A 13,877-nucleotide genomic window follows, 5' to 3' on the forward strand; every position below is an offset into this window, starting at 1 on the left:
GCATTGGTGGTATAGTGGTGAGCATAGCTGCCTTCCAAGCAGTTGACCCGGGTTCGATTCCCGGCCAATGCAGGGATGTGTTTTTTCCTTCTCTGGAACTGGTTTAATTTCAGTCACATTGGGCGATAATCCCATTGTCAGCACAATGAGCAGAGAATTTATGTCCCAAATTCCAGCAGGTGATTAAAGACAGAGTGGGGATGGGGATGCAAGGAACAGGACTACAGGCTGAGCCAGAGGTGTCGTCCTGGTGTCTAGAGCCCTGAGTGGATACACAATTTGTATCCACAATCTGCAAAAATTGTCCGCAGATTTGCAAGGTTTCACTAATAGCTCCAGTGACGCGGGGCCGTGCCAAACCCCGGGCCACCAACCATCCTCCACTTCTCCCCCTGAGACTTCCTGCCCCACCACCCGCTCCACCCCAGATAGCCGTGGATTTACAGGGCTCAGCATGTGCCATTTGAGAAAGTCAGAAACCGTGGGAACATGCATCTGTAGCTCCTTGTCTTCCGTGTTTTAATTTCAGCTGGCGGAGGTGTTTGTATCCTGCTCACGCATGATGGGGAGAAAGTCAAAATATAAACTTTTGTGTCCATTTCTGGTGCTGCAGAGTCTCTTGTGGTACAGAAATAAGGATGTAAACAAAAGGGAGAGGGGAGTAAAGGGAAAAATAAACCAAAAATTGTCACACAATTAGGTAAACGGAAGATTGTGGTTAAGCCAAGCCCTTCAAAATAATAATAATTAATAATAAAAAGGACGGAGAGAAGAGCTCAGGTATGTTGAGATCCCACTGATAGTTGAACTCAGATTGCTAGAATAAAAGTTCAAACCGTCACACTGTAGCCTATAGGGCTAGTTTAGTCTTTATTATATTTAACAGGAACAGGAGGCACCTACAGGCCTGTATCCTGAAAGACATTAGCTTCAGCAAGGTAGCATACGAGTGGTAGGCCTGTGACTCTTGGCATAGCTACATGGCCTGCAGTCACCCTTAGATTTAGGGGAACTAGGACTAGCTTGCTCCGTAACAGGAGTTGGAACCTAACAGTACCAGGCAACGGCAGGAACGCTGGGATATTTGAGGATAGAATCGTTGGCAGATGTCAAACCAGCAACTTGCCTGAGCAATAGGTGGTGTGCGTGATAACGAGTTAACTGGCATTAATATGTATTAATAGGTTAACCTATCGGCTAGGTGCACCCCAGTATTATGAGGGTGAGGAAGTTAGATTTGGATGTGGAAGGCTGGGCACGAGGATGAATGTTCATGGCCGTGCTCAGGTCCTATAACAGGGCAAACCACCGCGTTGAGGGCGTTTGCTTTGCATCCTCTGACCTTTCAGCTCTGTTGTTAGCTACCATCGATCTTGGGCATTGAGGAACCTGGACCGTTCCTGGCCAGAGACAGGGCTGGTCCTCTGTCTCTCACCACCAGGTCCTCAAGGAGGGGTGTGAATACGTAAGTCCCAAGTTCATATGCAAAGAATGACACCACCGATAGCCCCAGTCCTGGATTCTTACTGTGGTTTGGAGCTTTTCTGTCTCTTTTACTGATTCGAATACAAATCACGACAGCTTGGCTTTGCCCTCAGTGCGAGCATCCTCGCCGTACCCCTGGAGGTTCCTGACAAGATAGCGAACATGCTGGTTTTAGTTCTGTGTAGCCTGGATCCGGGACAAGAATCCTACTACTCTCAGCTCATTAGTCAGGATCAATTGGTGATCAGGGCAGAAGGTAGCCATGTCCCATCTGCTATTTGCATTGTGGGAGAGAAAGTTTCAATGGAATGTAATGCCCCTGGCCAGAGAAGTGACACAGAGAGATTTTGCTGTTCAGTGACTTGTGCAAAAAAAATTGGGTGTCTGTCTGAAATCGAGGAGGGAAATGAACCAGCCACATGGTGGCACCATACGTGAAGGAATGAGCATGAAGGACTCAGAACGGCTCCCTGGGAGAACTGAATTACTCCATTCCCCTGGGACTGAAGAGACATTTAGTTCTTCCAAGGAGACATTGGGGAAATCCTGACATTAAGTCAGACCTGGGGGGGGGAGGTTCCAGGCTTCTTTATCTCTCTGTAACAAAGGGACCTTGATTCCAAGGCAGGGAGAAAAGGCCTGGAGCTGCCGTTCGTTGCATGCAGGGGTCTCCTGGGCAAGGTTATCATATGCCCGGGTTTTCTGGACATTGCCTCTTTTTTGAGCCTCTGTCCGGGTGGATTTTTCAAATAAGAGCCAATGTCTGGATTTTCGCAGAGCAGAGGCTGAAGCTCAGAAAGAGCCCGGATTGGTCCAGATCCCGACTGGCCTTCCCTTGCATCTGCAGCTGATTGGTCCATTCCCCTGCATCCACAGCTGCCAGATCGCACCCATCCAGGCCTTGCTCCTAGCCCTGTGGAGGGGGGTCCTGCAGGGAGTCACTAAATGATGGCTGTCGCTGCATCCTCTGTTTGCACCTGCCACCGGGACAGGGAGTAACCCTGCAGCAGGTACCCGTCCAACAGCCCCAGTGCCCTGAACTGTGGTTCACCCACTTTTCTCTTAAGTGTGATCATGGGGAAAGAGACATTTATTTGCTAGTCTCAGTTTTGTATTTTTCTTGTATCAGGCTTTTTAAAAACAATCTATCTAGTTAATGGCGTGTTTGGTTAGCTGACTTTTGGAGGAGGAAGCGTTTGCATAGATTTCTCCAAGCAAGGAGAAACTGGGAGGGAAGATGTTGCTTTTGACTCAGCAGATGAGCAGACTGTTTAGATTTGGTGATCAAAGACTCTAAACTCCACCTAAGCATTGGGGGAACTCTGAGTTTCTTCTCGCTGTGCTTCTGTGGGTTAGATTGGGATAGCTCAGTGGTTTGAGTATTAGCCTCCTAAACTCAGGGTTGTGAGCTCAATCCTTGAAGAGGCTATTTGAGGATCTAGGGTAAAATCAGTACTTAGTCCTGCTAGTGAAGGCAGGGGGCTGGATTCAATGACCTTTCCAGTTCTAGGTGATAGGATATCTCCATTTATTTATGTTTACGTATAGCGGTGAAGAGCATGTAGGTGGATTATAAAGTAGCCATGTGATGTTGTAGAAATTACATTGCAGTGATTTATTATTCAGGTTTCTCTATCGTAAGCTTTTATAACGCTGGCACTTAAGAATTAAGTTTCTCTCTTTTGTTCTTTTGGGGACTTGAAGGTGGCGAGGTTGACCCTGTGCAGTCCTGGCTGAAAAACCTAAATTCGGGGTTTCTAGGGGTTTTTCTATGGCTATGACGTAAACTCCAGCCCACCCAAAGGTGACACTGACTCAGAGCTGATCAGCAGGAGGGTTGCTCTGGGCTCTGCAGGGTGGTTTCAGCTGGGAGAAGGGTGAGACCAGGGAAGTTTGTCTCTCATTTATCGGCCGCTTTGCCAGCAGGGAGGCTGTGGGTCCCATGTTGGGGGGTATCAGTGGGGTCTGAGCAGGGGCAGCAGCAGGGGAGTTTGTCACTGGATCACAATGAAACTGCAAAACTTCTCCCTGTGCTCCAGCAAAAGACTCTCCTCTATCCCTTAACCCCCGTCCATGAAAATCTCCATCCCCTGCTCTGACACTCACTCCTGGGCAGATTTTTAGCTTTTCTTATTTTCCCTTGGCCTCCTACAAACATTTTTTGCCACCCAGATGATCGAGGACATTTACGGTGAGAGAAAGAAACAAAACCAATCAAAAACCCAAACCTGTTTGGAACCCACTTATCATTTTGGCCTTCACGCCATCCCCTGGCAAGGAGTTCCACAGGTTAACTGGGCATTGTGTGAAGGAGTTTTCTCACAAAGGCTCATTTTCTCCTGCTGCCTGGTTATGAGCTGGGTCACCTCCTCAATGACACATCAGCATGTACAGAATATGGAACCTCTGGCTTTTCCTTAATGCTGTGGGGTGAATTCCTGAGAACGGGCAGGGGGAGAGGGAGGAGGGGAGAGAGAGGGACCGGGAGCACAAAGAAACACTCAAGGACTGAAATCCAAAGGTTGTCCCCGCTCAATCCTACTCATCACGGGTGTTCGGAGACAGCGGCAGTAGCAGGTTTTCTATGGGGTAAAGGTCTGAACTTTGATTCTAGCGATCTGAGTTCAAATGTCAGTGTGATCTCGACATACCCAGACTCTGTCTCTCCCCCTTTTTCTTGTTAATTATTATGTTGAAGTGTTTGGCTTAACTTTGATCTTCTCCTTACCTAATAGTATTATGATTTGTGGCTTATTTTTCCTTTTTCCTTGACTTCCCTCTCTCTTTTAGACTCACAGACTTTAGGGCCAGAAGGAACCATATTGAGCATCTAATCTGACCTCCTGCATATCACAGGCCACAGAACCTCACCCACCCACTCCTGTAACAGACCCCCTAACCTCTGGCTGAGTTACTGATGTCCTCAAATCACGTTCATGTTACAGAGAATCCGCCATTTGCACTAGTTTAAACTTGCAAGTGACTCATGCCCCCACGCTGCACAGGAAGGCGAAAAAAATCCAGGGTCGCTGCCAATCTGACCCAGGGAAAAATTCTTGCCTGACTCCAAATACGGCGATCAGTTAGACCCTGAGCATGTGGGCAAGACCCACCTGCCAGACACCTGGGAATGAATTCTCTGTAGTAACTCAGAGCCCTCCCCATCCAGTGTCCCATCCATGGCCATTAGGGATATTTGCTATTAGCCGTCACAGGTCAGCTGCATGCCGTTGCAGGCAGTCCCATCATCCCCTCCCCTCCATAAACTCATCCAGTTCAACCTTGAAGCCAGTTTGGTTTTTTCGCCCCACTGCTCCCCTTGGGAGGCTTTTCCAGAACGTCACCCCTCTGATGGTTCGAAACCTTTGCCTAATTTCAAGGCTAAACTTGTTGATGGCCCAGTTTATATCCATGTGTTCTTGTGTCCACATTGGTGCTTAACTGTTGTTTATGTCATTATTATTGTAGCTTAAAAATAATCAGCAGTGGCAAAAAACTGATCCAAAACTTTATCATTCTAGTTTCCCCCCATCCTGCAGGAGCATCGTACAAACACCTCATACAGCTGGAATTATAACGCTGTCTAGTAGGAAGAGAGCGTGAGACATAAGCCTGATATGAGGCCTGAAGCCTGGGCTAAAGTAGTGGTCAAAGCTTTACTGATATAAAGCAAAGACAAGCTGTGGGCAAGAGACAGGCCCTGCTCACAGAATCTGGCAAGAACAGGGCTGATATTGCAGAAATTCACATTCCTAAGAAGTGCTAGGCACAGAGTTACTCACGCAAACACACCCCGATATCAAGTGGTACCAGAACACCCCGATATCAAGGATGGTAAAAAACACTCCCCAAGGATAACAGGAACACACTGACCCCTCCTAAAAGATAAAGTCAGGAAGACAGTACGTAATAGAGATGTTTTGATTGAACCAACATGTACAAGGAGATGGGTGATAACTTGCCATGTCAGGGGGCAGTAACTAACTATGTCAGAGGGGCAGTATGTAACTTGTTTGTATCGGGGTATAAAGATGTGTCTCAGAGGGATTGTCTCTGTCTGGCCTAGGGAAGAATGAAAAATCCCGCCGTTCACTGAGCCGGTCCATTGTTACGGGCATACATGTATTACTGGTCTGGTAGGGTCTGCGGGATATTAGTACCGTGCTTTGTCAACACTAAACATGGCCTGGTGCCTTCGTACTTTGACAGATCCTGTGGTCATTGGGCAGTTCGCTCGAGGTCTGCTGTGCCGGCTGTCTGAGCAGAGCTGGGGCAGCACACAGGGAGAACACAAAGAGAACACACACACACACACACAGAGCCGAACATCTAACCACACGGTGAACCTGACATGACTGTTAGGATATAGATATTCAGGCCTGCCTGTAAAGTCTATACTTTCAGAACTTAGATGTATTTTTATCATTTAGCTAGTTACAGAGGTATAAAAACAAAGAATCAAAATCACAGTCTGCCTGTGTCTGGGCCTTCTCTCACTAGGATAGTCTGAGGCCTTGTTCTTAGGCTAAGGCCTTTGGCGAAGCAGGAGGGACAGCCATAATCTGGGAAGCGAACGGTCACATCCTAACATCCCAAACCAGTCACACTGAAATAAGGGGCTATTGGGGTGTCAGGAAGACGATCCTGTCTGGACAGCGCCCATCACCACCAGATAAAGATGGTTAAAGAAAACTTAGTTTGATAGCATCCGGTCAAGAAATCACTTCGTTGTGAAACCCTCATTTCTGTATGTTTTATCTTTACGGCCCCCATTTTTCTATTGTTAATCTGTCTGGTTCTGTGATTGTTTCTCGTCTGCTGTATAATTAATTTTGTTGGGTGTAAACCAATTAAGGTGGTGGGATATAATTGGTTAGATAATCAATATGTTAGGATTGGTTAAGTTAAATTTCAGTAAAATGATTGGTTAAGGCAGGGGTCGGCAACCTTTCAGAAGTGATGTGCCGAGTCTTCATTTATTCACTCTGATTTAAGGTTTCGCGTGCCAGTCATACATGTTAACATTTTTAGAAGGTCTCTTTCTATAAGTCTATAATATAGAACTAAACTATTGTTGTATGTAAAGTAAATAAGGTTTTCAAAATGTTTAAGAAGCTTCATTTAAAATTAAATTAAAATGCAGAGCCCCCTGGATCGGCGGCCAGGACCCAGGCAGTGTGAGTGCCACTGAAAATCAGCTCGTGTGCGGCATTCGGCACACATGCCATAGGTTGCCTACCCCTGGGCTAAGCAGAACTCAAGTTTTACTATATAGTCTGCAGTCAATCAGGAAGCGGGGGGTGGGGGAGAATGGGAATCCTGTTTTGCTAAGGGGAGAATGGGAATAGGGACACAGGCAAGGCTCTGTGGCGTCAGAGCTGGGAAGGGGGACACTGAGGAAGGAAATTGGAATCACCCCAATAACCATCAAATTGTTTGCATCTTTGGACTTGGGGTATTGTGGCTCTCTGTTCATGCGAGAAGGACCAGGGAAGTGAGCGGGTGAAGGAATCAACTCTCTACCGGTGCCATCTACCCATGCACTGAAGACAAGGAGATACAATGATGCACGTTCCCACCGTTTCTTTCTCATATTACACAAGGGGGATTTTTATAGATCACTGTATAGTCCTGCCCCCTGCATGTTTAATGACCTGCTGGGATGGGGGACATAAATTCTCTAATAGTTGTGTTGAGAATGGGATTATCGCCCAATGTGACTGAAATTAAACCAATTCCCGGCCAAGAAAAAGGGACATCCCTGCATTGGCCGGGAATCGAACCCGGGTCAACTGCTTGGAAGGCAGCTATGCTCACCACTATACCACCAATGCATCTGGCAGAGTTATTCCCCTAGATGCTACTTATGCAAGCAAAAGGACTCATTGCCAGCTGCACAGCAGGATGGACAAGGTGGGAGGCAGCCTGTCAGCTCTGAGCCCAGACAGGTTCCCAGACCCTAGGGTTACCATACGTCCGGATTTTCCCGGACATGTCCGGCTTTTTGGGCCTCAAATCCCCGTCTGGGAGGAAATCCCAAAAAGCCGGACATGTCCAGGAAAATAGGGAGGGAGGGCCCGGCGGTGCTCGGCCAGGGGCGGCGCTGCTGGGGTCAGGGCTGGCGGTGCAGGGCCGGGGGTGCTTGACCAGGGGCTGGGGCTGGCGGTGCGGGGCTGGGGGTGCTTGGCCGGGGCCGGCGGTGCGGGGCCGAGGGTGCTCGGCAGGCGGTGCGGGGCCGGGCCAGGGCCGGCGGTGCTCGGCTGGCGGGGCTGGGCCGGGGCCGGCGGTGCTCGGCCAGGAGCCGGGGGCTGGGCTGGGGCCGGCGGTGCTCGGCCAGGAGCTGGGGGCCAGGCTGGGGCCGGCGGTGCTCGGCCGGGAGCGGGGGGCTGGGCTGGGGCCGGCGGTGCTCGGCCAGGAGCCGGGGGCTGGGCTGGGGCCGGCGGTGCTCGGCCGGGAGCCGGGGGCTGGGCTGGGGCCGGCGGTGCTCGGCCGGGGGCCGGGGGCTGGGCTGGGGCCGGCGGTGCTCGGCCGGGAGCCGGGGGCTGGGCTGGGGCCGGCGGTGCTTGGCCGGGAGCTGGGGGCCGGGCTGGGGCCGGCGGTGCTCGGCCGGGAGCCGGGGGCTGGGCCGGGGCCGGCGGTGCTCGGCCGGGGCCCGGGGGCTGGCCTGGGGCCGGCGGTGCTCAGCTGGGGGCTGGGGGCTGACCCGGGGCTGGCGGTGCTCGTCCGGGGGTGCTCGGCCAGGGGCCGGGGGCTGGCGCTCCAGGGCCCAAGCCGAGCCGGGCGGGAGACGCCGGGGCCAGAGCCTCTTGGCTTGGGCCGGCCAGCCGACGGAGGGAGCCGTGCCCAGCCCCAGCTTACCTGCTGCCTCCCTGTTTCAGGCTTCCCGCGAACATTTGATTCGCAGGAAGCAGGGGAGGGGGAGGAGCAGGGGGCGGAGCGTTCAGGGCAGGGGGCAGAGTTGGGGCGGGGGTGGGGGAGGGGAAGGGGCGGAGTTGGGGCGGGGCCGGGGTCCCGTGGTGTGTCCTCCTTTTTTAAAATTAAAATATGGTAACCCTACCAGACCCAGAGTGGCTGAAAGACAGAAAAGGGGCTGCAGGCTGGGGGTGGAGCTGCATCACCCCCAGCCTGGGGGGCAGGTTGTGACTGAAGGGCCTGGGGAGCGTCTCCGGCCTCAGTTCTTTTGGGGCTAGATGAACTGAATGCAGCCGTCACGCCTGGGTCTCTTGGTGCCATTACACAAAGTAAAACTATTTCCCCAGGCTCATTTTTCCCCCTACTCTTCCTCACACCTTCTTGTCAACTGCTGGAAATGGGCCATCCTGATCATCACTACAAAAGGTTTTTTTTCTCCTGCTGATAATAGCCCACCGTAATTGAGGAGTCTTGTTAGAGTTGGTATGGCAACCCCCATTGTTTCATGTTCTCTGTGTGTATCTATTTTCCTACTGTATTTTCCACTGCATGCATCCGATGAAGTGGGTTTTAGCCCATGAAAGCTTATACTCAAATCAGTTTGTTAGTCTCTAAGGTGCCACAAGGACGCCTTGTTCTTTTCCCTAGGGAATAAAGCTTCTGTGAAAAACACTAGGACCATGTCTACATTACAGGGTCCTAGCTGTGGTACTGAGCTATGTTGGCACAACCCCATAGTATAGACACACCCGACAGTGATAGCTGGACACTGTGGCTCAGAGCCCGGGAACTAGTCCCTGTCCCCCCGGCTCAGAGACGGGCTTCTCCCCCTGAACCAGGCAGGAGCAGCTATAGGAATGGACGGCGGATTCCCTGCACTGCAACCGCTGCTCTGGACCCGGGATTGTTGCCGCCAGAGCAGGACGGCTGGGGCAACTGAGACGTGACCTGCCCCTGCCTCACTGCCCGGCCCCAAGTCTGCACCTCTCCCGCAGCAAGGGTGACTCTGGAGCCAGATGTGACTGATCATAGGCGTGCGCATGGGGTGTGCCCAGGCACACCCTAATGCAGGGGTGGGCAAATAGCCCCACTCTCCCGGCGCGGCAAGCCGCGGGGTCCGTGATCCCAGGCCAGAGCGCCCGGCCGAGCGCAGCAAGCCGCTGGCTCCTCCCCCGCCTTCCTCCCACCCCTGGAGCCATGCTGCCACGCGCAGCACTCTGGGGACCGGGGCTCCGCAGAGAGTCAGACATGCTCCCCCCTCCCCATGAGCTATGCCGCTGCGTGTGCAGCTCTCTGGGGGCTGGGGCTGTGCGCTCCCGTGGGGCAGCGTTTGGCTCTGGGGGGAGGCTAGGAGCCTCATCTCATGGTAAGGGGTCCGGGGTCAGGGGGTTGGATAAGGGGTGGAGGCAGTCAGGGGACAGGGTGGGTTGGATGGGGGTGGGATCCCAGGGGTGGTGGTTAGGGGTGGGGGGGGTCTCTGGAGGGGGCAGTCAGGGAGCAGGGGGGGTTGGATGGGGCATGGGAGTCCTGGGATCTGTCAGGGGGCGGGGGGTGGATAGGGGTTAGGGCAGTCAGGGGACAGGGAGCAAGAAGGGTCCTGGGGGGGCAGTTAGGGTGGCGGGGGGTCTCTGGAGGGGGTGGTCAGGGGACAAGGAGCTGGGGGGGTTGGATGAGTCAGGAGTTCTGGGGGGGGCTGTCAGGAGACAGGGGTGTGGAGAGAGGTTGGGGGAGGCAGGGAGCGGGGGGGTTCTATGGGTCGGGAGTTCTGGGGGTCCTGTCAGGGAGTGGGGAGCAGTTGGATAGGTGTGGGAGTCCCGGGGGTCTGTCTGGGGGAGGGGGTGTGGATAAGGGTCAGGGCAGTCAGGGGACAGGTAGGGGGTAGGGTCCTAGGGGGGCAGGAGGGGGGACAAGGAGCGGGGGGGGAAGTCAGGGGGCAGGAAGTAGGAGGGAGTGGATGGGGTAGGGGCGGGGCTCGGGCGGGGCTCCCTGGGTGCACACCCTAATGAAATGGGCTGTGCATGCCTATGTGACTGATCCTGAGCTTCTTTAGTCTGCAGAAGAGAAGAATGAGGGGAGATTTGATAGCTGCTTTCAACTACCTGAAGGGGGGTTCTAGAGAGGATGGAGCTCGGCTGTTCTCAGTGGTGGCAGATGACAGAACAAGGAGCAATGGTCTCAAGTTGCAATGGGGGAAGTCTAGGTTGGATATTAGGAAACACTATTTCACTAGGAGGGTGGTGAAGCACTGGAATGGGTTCCCTAGGGAGGTGGTGGAATCTCCTTCCTTAGAGGTGTTTAAGGTCCGGCTTGACAAAGCCCTGGCTGGGATGATTTAGTTGGGGATTGGTCCTGCTTTGAGCAAGGGGTTGGACTAGATGACCTCCTGAGGTCCCGTCCAACCCTGATATTCTATTATTCTTTCCCCAAATCCCGTTTGCGAGGGCCAAAGGAGCAGGTTCTCCCCTCCACTCCAGCCATCTAACTGCTCCCCTGAGTGCTGGGCTGGGAGATGTCACTGGTAGGAGGGGGCAGGGGCAGTTACTGGGCCTGAGGTGACCCAGGGCAAGTGTGTGACAGTCTATTCATCCTTTTACTGGACAATGTCAAAGTCCGTGCAGAGTACGCCTTGTCAGATATCATTTTAAACTTCATAATTTGCTGATCATTATTGTCCTGGTAAAATATGCCTGGCAACATTGTATGTGAAGTTATAAGATTCTATTGCATGATATTACGTAAGACATGATATTACATAAGACATTGCAGGATATTACATAAGGCAATTCTGGAGGACAGTCACAAACAGTTGTCCAGAGACAAAAGGCGAGCTAGCACCCCAGCCAGGTGAAAATAAGCTGGAGGGAGAAGGGACGATTTTCTGCATTACTAAATTAATGTGTTGTGCTTCACACACAGAGAGAAAATTAACAAATAGTTGAGCTACCAACGCACTTCACAGAATGAAATAAACATCTTTACGTGCAACGGGAAGGGTGCATTTAAATAACTCTAAAATCTGTTCTGGGCACTGCATAAAAAAGAGATGGCATTGAACAAGCCACTTGGTATAGTTAATGTACTACATAATATATAAAGAAGTTAAGAAAGATGTGGTTAAAAATTAATTTGTTGTGCCTTTTACACACAACCCCCCCCTGAATTATTTAAGCTACCCACATTTCCACTTTCTTGTGGCATTTTAGTTCTGAAGGTTGTTTTAATTTGCAGAGGAGGCCCCAGGCCATCAGTTGCCAGGAGACAACTCTGTGCAGACACCATCACACTGGCCCTCTCGGGCTCTGCAACCATCACTGGAAATGGAATGAAGGGGCTGGTGACTTTAGCCTGCACCAAGGTGCCTTTGCTCATCAGACTCCTCCGCACCAGCTGGGTGTGGGTCTTGTTCTTCTGCACAGCACAGCCCCTGGAGAACAAGGACCTGCAAGTGTGCATCATATTATACCTTTGTTTAATCCATGAAAACATAAACTAGAGCCTCATAAACATAAACTGGATTTCAACCGATGGACAGGTTTGCTCGGTGTCTGTACATTTCGACCGGAAAAATGCTGAATGTTTAAATTCATTTCACATACCCATTCAGTGGAACTCCTGAACATACCGGAGATGGAGATGGAAATATGTTCATTAAAAGAAGCAACTTCTTAGGGAGCACCTGGATTTGAACCAGGGACCTCTTGATCTGCAGTCAAATGCTCTACCACTGAGCTATACTCCCACTGATAGCACAGTCTTGGAGCCAGTGATCTTGATGATTAGAAAGGACACACCCTATTTCAAAGAGCTCCTCTTATGTTCCCAGCCATGGGTGGTTTAATAATGGGGTTGTATTAAATATTACACATGCATGGAAACACCACACCTTGCACAAGCCCCTCCCCTGCTCGTTCTCTCCAGAGCACAACTACTACTTACCTGGGACCACACCCTGCTCCCCAGCTCTGTGCCATTTAACCTCCCCAGCATTGCTCCAAGCGCTCAAAGGACACATAGAAATAGAGCTCTCTAATCCCCAGAGTGTTCATTAAGGAACTGCCAGATAATCCCGTTCTGACCAGAAACACGGAGCTCCCAACTCTGATTTAGAAACACAGAGCTCCCGGGAGTATCAGCCACACCCCTGTGCCCGGCAGCAGAGTAAGGCCCTGGCAGTGAGCAGGGCCCATAATGTACAGGTCCCTTTTTTATATTTTGCACAATTGTGGTTCAGTGGGAGAATTCTTGTCTCCCAGCCAGCAGGCCTGGGCTTAATTCATGGCCAATGCCGAGCTGAGTTTCATGCGTATGCAAGTGGGGAAACGGTCCCCCTATTGTGGGGAACTTCCCTGGCTTATACACGACCCCGGTGCAGCGGGCTGGCGAAAGGATCTGAGTCCTAGTTTAGCCAGAGGCCTGCCTGACCTCGAGGACATTTCTTCCACTCTCTGTATGGCAGAGTCCTCGTAACCCCAGCAAGGCTGGGCCCAGGATTCCTGGGGGGCTCGACCCCCAACCTTGTCGTGGTCACTTAGGGCAGGGGCGAGGGTGTTCCCACTCCGGGGTACTCTCTCCACACTGGACTCTTCCCTGACCCACTGATAATTACACACAGTTCAAACAAATACAATTTATTAACCAGCCACCAATTTGAAAAATAAGGACAAAAGGTGAAAGGAAAACACATCACTCCACTCTGCGACGTCGCAACCAGCGTCACTGGGACGTCAGGGCAGTTCACTATCTGTTCCTCACATGTCCCTGGCCTCCTGCCCAGGCCCTGGTTGTGCCATGGGCCGGACACTTGCTCTGGCGGTGGCCATGTGCCCTCGGGGTCTAGGTGGCGGGACCCCCTTTTTCCCAGCGTTGGCCCCCATGTCGGGGTTACGATTCCCCCCTCCCCGAGTCTGACCTGCCAGGCCTTTGGCTGGAGTCATCTCTCTGCGCTGGGCCCTCTGCCCAGGGTCCCGCTCGCTCTCCCCAGCTGCTCAACGCACTGGGCTCCAGGCCCAGGAAGCTCCAGCTCACACAGAGGACAGGACCCCCGGCCTGGTGACTCCCTCATTAGCCTGCCTGCCCTGCCCGTCAGGCTGACTGGGGCAGTGGCCTCTCCCCGTTACCTTTGAGGACTGTCAGTCTCAGGGTCCTAGTTTCCCATCGACTTCCCCTTTCTTATGGCGGTGGGAGAGGGCGAACCAAAACCCCCTCAAAGTTCAGTAAGGGGCCAGCAGAGGTAGAAATGACCGAATTTAAACAAAGGCCAGTTTTCGCAGTATCATTTCAAGTCTTTTCATCCCAACATGGCAACTGAATGAACCACCCGAGTTCAACCATTTTTATATGGAGCTATACCTATCTCATAGAGCTAGAAGGGACCTCAAAAGGTTATCGAGTCCAGCCCCGTGCCTTCACAGCAGGACCAAGGGGCCAGGGATGAGGGGTTTGGGGTGCAGGAGGGGGCTCTGGGCTGGGGGCTAGAGGGC

The 13,877-nt window shown here is 52.2% G+C and overlaps 3 non-coding genes across 3 annotated transcripts; 1 reads left to right on the forward strand and 2 right to left on the reverse strand.

The window, feature by feature from the left end:
• TRNAG-UCC (transfer RNA glycine (anticodon UCC)) lies at positions 1–72 on the forward strand. Its single transcript has one exon. It is a non-coding gene; the product is annotated as a tRNA-Gly (tRNA).
• Positions 73–7,247: 7,175 nt separating this feature from the next.
• Positions 7,248–7,319, reverse strand: TRNAG-UCC (transfer RNA glycine (anticodon UCC)). Its single transcript has one exon. It is a non-coding gene; the product is annotated as a tRNA-Gly (tRNA).
• A 4,745-nt stretch (positions 7,320–12,064) lies between these two features.
• On the reverse strand, positions 12,065–12,136 carry TRNAC-GCA (transfer RNA cysteine (anticodon GCA)). Its single transcript has one exon. It is a non-coding gene; the product is annotated as a tRNA-Cys (tRNA).
• Positions 12,137–13,877: the final 1,741 nt, after the last annotated feature.

Source organism: Chrysemys picta, chromosome 16 (genome assembly GCF_011386835.1).
Source record: "Chrysemys picta bellii isolate R12L10 chromosome 16, ASM1138683v2, whole genome shotgun sequence".
NCBI classification, from domain to species: domain Eukaryota; kingdom Metazoa; phylum Chordata; order Testudines; family Emydidae; genus Chrysemys; species Chrysemys picta.